The following is a 3,228-nucleotide window of genomic DNA, read 5'->3' as shown; positions in this document are numbered from 1 at the left end:
CCTCCCTCTCATTGGGTGTAAAAAAGGCCTCCATTTCGGACCGGTAGCGAGGGTCCAACAAGGTGGAGAGCCAGAAGTCATCCTTCTGCCAAATGGTGACAATTCGGTGTCATTACGCAAGCAAGTGAGCATGCATCGGGCCATTTTGTGCAAGTGACTCAGAGAGACTCCCTGCCTCCATCTCCACTGCATACTGCCACGGTGTGTCTGGGTCCTCTGCCTCGTCTTCCTCATCGCCCTGTAGCTCCTCTGGCTGCTCCTGCTCCTCCTCTCCTGTCACCTGTGTAGAAAAAACACTTATTTCACTACACATTGCTTGTGCTCCAATGTCCTTCTCCTCCACTTCAGCCCCCACAGGGCTCATGTGGCCATGAGATCTAGGCGCCACGTCTCCACTCCCCTTACCAGCCAGATTTACCTGTTTCCAACGGATGGAAACGTCACATGTCAGCCTATGTTGGGGGATGCCGTTCTGCTGCTGAAGCTCAAGGAGGGTGTGCTTTGCGGTGTACAAGTGGCTGAAGTGCCTGCAAAGTTTCCTGGCCATTTTTAGGATGTCTTGGAAGACTTTAGGACCCGCTTGACAATCAGATTGAACATGTGTGCCATGCAGGGCGCATGGCTCAGCCCTCCTTGACGCAGCGCCGACACTATGTTCTTCCCGTTGTCGGTCCCCATGGTTCAGATTTTGAGTTGTCGCAGAGAAAGCCAGGAATCGATTTCTTGATAAAGGAAACGGAGCAGTTCCTCCCCTGTGTGACTCTGCTTGCCCAGGCAAAAGAGGTGCAGAACAGCGTGACACCGCCGTGCCCTGCACATGTTGTATGCTGGAGAGGCACTGTGAATTGTCCCTGCAGTGGCGGCTGAGGAGACGGTGGAGTATGAGGAGGCAGAGGCGGACATTGTCACAGGACCAACGGTGTGACAGCGTGGAGGCGGAAGCAGCGTCACCTGGCCAAGTTTCTGGTGTGCCTGTGCAGGAACCACATTCACGCAGTGGGCTGTAACAGACATGTGTTGTCCCTGACCGTAGTTACAGCTCCTCACTTCTGTGCTGCTGTGCACTTTGGCAGACACCGACAGGCTCAAGGACTGGCCCACCTTCTGTTCTACATACGTGTGCAGGGCTTAGGACTCTCCACTAGTGATGAGCAGCAGGGGCAATATTCGAATTTGCGATATATCACGAATAATTAGCCGAATATTCATCAAATATTCGCGATTTCGTGATATTCTTTTCGATTGCGCTACACGCACTATTAGCTACATAAGTGATGAAAATGGTTGGCAGCAACTTTCGAGATAGTGAGGAAGAACTCCTGACCACGGTAAGTAATTGTACATTACAGCACTGTTTTAGATTAAAATTCCATGCATGTCATAACAATAGCTTTATATGCAGATAGAGTTTTTCTAAGTATTCGAGATCGCGCAAATCGCCACTATTGATTCGAATATTGTAGCACAATACATACAACTTCACCTTTAATCAGGTCTGACAACATAATACTGATTGTTGAACTTAGTATTGTTGTGACATCACAGCACTATGTCTGTAGCCTGTATGTATGGACAGCAGAGAAATCTCTCTTACATGCACATTGCACATCCATTTTCCTGCCACACACTATAACCTACACTATCTAACACTAACTATATGGATTATATATTTCCGCTAACTATCTCTATAACCTACACTACACCCTGCACTGGACCCTATCAGCTATTCAGCTGCACAAGTCCCTATTACTATCTAACACTAACTATCAGGATTATTTATATGTGATTTGGAATGAAATTGAAAAAAGCACAGCACAGTATTCAAGCTCTTCTCTCTCACATGAAACTCCACAAAATGCCTGCTGGGGAGTGTTTTAATTTATATAGTGAAGGGGTAGGTAATTTTTCTTTTGGTTGCTAGGGATGTTGCTAAGCTGTGACAAATCCTTCTCATTGGCCCACAAGCTAGAAGAAGGGAGGGATGATCACCTGATGTGTACTATGTTAAAAAAATAATAATGAATATTCATCATTACGAATATATAGCACTATATTCTAAATATTCACGAATTCTCAAAGTGCCGATATTCGCGGAAAAAAATTTGCAATATGAATATTCGCCCTCAACACTACTCTCCACCTTGGTTCGGCACAAGCCATCAGTTCTACGAAAGGTGCAGAGTTCACCACTTGGAAAGGGAGGGACTGCAGCACCAGCAACTTGGCCAGGAGCACCTTCAGCTTCTGCGCCGTTGGATGAGTGCATGCATACTGTTGTCTCTTGGCAATTACTTTGGTGATCGATTGCTGACGGAATGACTGATGAGGAGGAGGAGCAGGAGCACCAGATGATGGGAAGGACAGACAGGTCCCTTCGGCTGAGGTGGTGGAGCCTTGACTGCCTGAAATCAGGTGTGTGCCACTGGGTGATACAGCGGTTGCTGCGGCAGGCTGGACCACCACATCGGAGCCACGATTCTCCCAGGCCACTGTATGCTAATGCTGCATATGTTGACGCAGGGCCGTGGTGCCAACATTGGCACCCTGGCCACGCTTCACCTTCTGGCCACAGATTCTACAAATAGCCATGTTCACCTCCTCCGGCGGCTTAACAAAAAACTGCCACACCGCCGAGTAGGTGATTTTACCCCCAACACTCAGCACTGACTGACTGTTACCGCTGCTGCTTCCGTGAACCACTTTGTGGGCAGGTAGGCTCCTGCGAAGCGGGTGGTCTGCCCCAGGCACGTTTGGCTTCCTACCTCCCACTGCTGCCAACTTGCTGACTCCCTGCCACGCTAGCGACTTGCTGGCTCCGCCGCTGCCTCACGGGCAAGCTGCCACCCTCTTCTCCCGATGATGAATTCACCCGGCTCCCAAGTGCGATCAGCTGCATCATCATCAACGAGTACTGTCTGCAGGTCACTGATGTCCTCCTCAACGGTCTTTGGGTCAGACCACTTGCAACACTAGTTCCCACGCCACTCTCCACATCACTACTTGCCCGCCTACCAGAGGAAGCAGCTGATTTCTCCTACACATCTTGGCTGGTCAGTAGCTGCTGACTGTCCTCTAGTAGCTCGTCCTCGCTAAATAATGGAGCTGAGTCCACGGCATATACTTGTCTGGCTGAGGGAACAGAAAAGGACAGAGGCAGGTTGAGGACAGGTGAGGGCACAAGGCCTGTTTCCGGGCCATGCCAACTAAGGTTTGTGTCTGACGAACCCA

Source organism: Bufo gargarizans, chromosome 4 (genome assembly GCF_014858855.1).
Source record: "Bufo gargarizans isolate SCDJY-AF-19 chromosome 4, ASM1485885v1, whole genome shotgun sequence".
NCBI classification, from domain to species: domain Eukaryota; kingdom Metazoa; phylum Chordata; class Amphibia; order Anura; family Bufonidae; genus Bufo; species Bufo gargarizans.
This window is presented reverse-complemented; position numbering follows the sequence as displayed.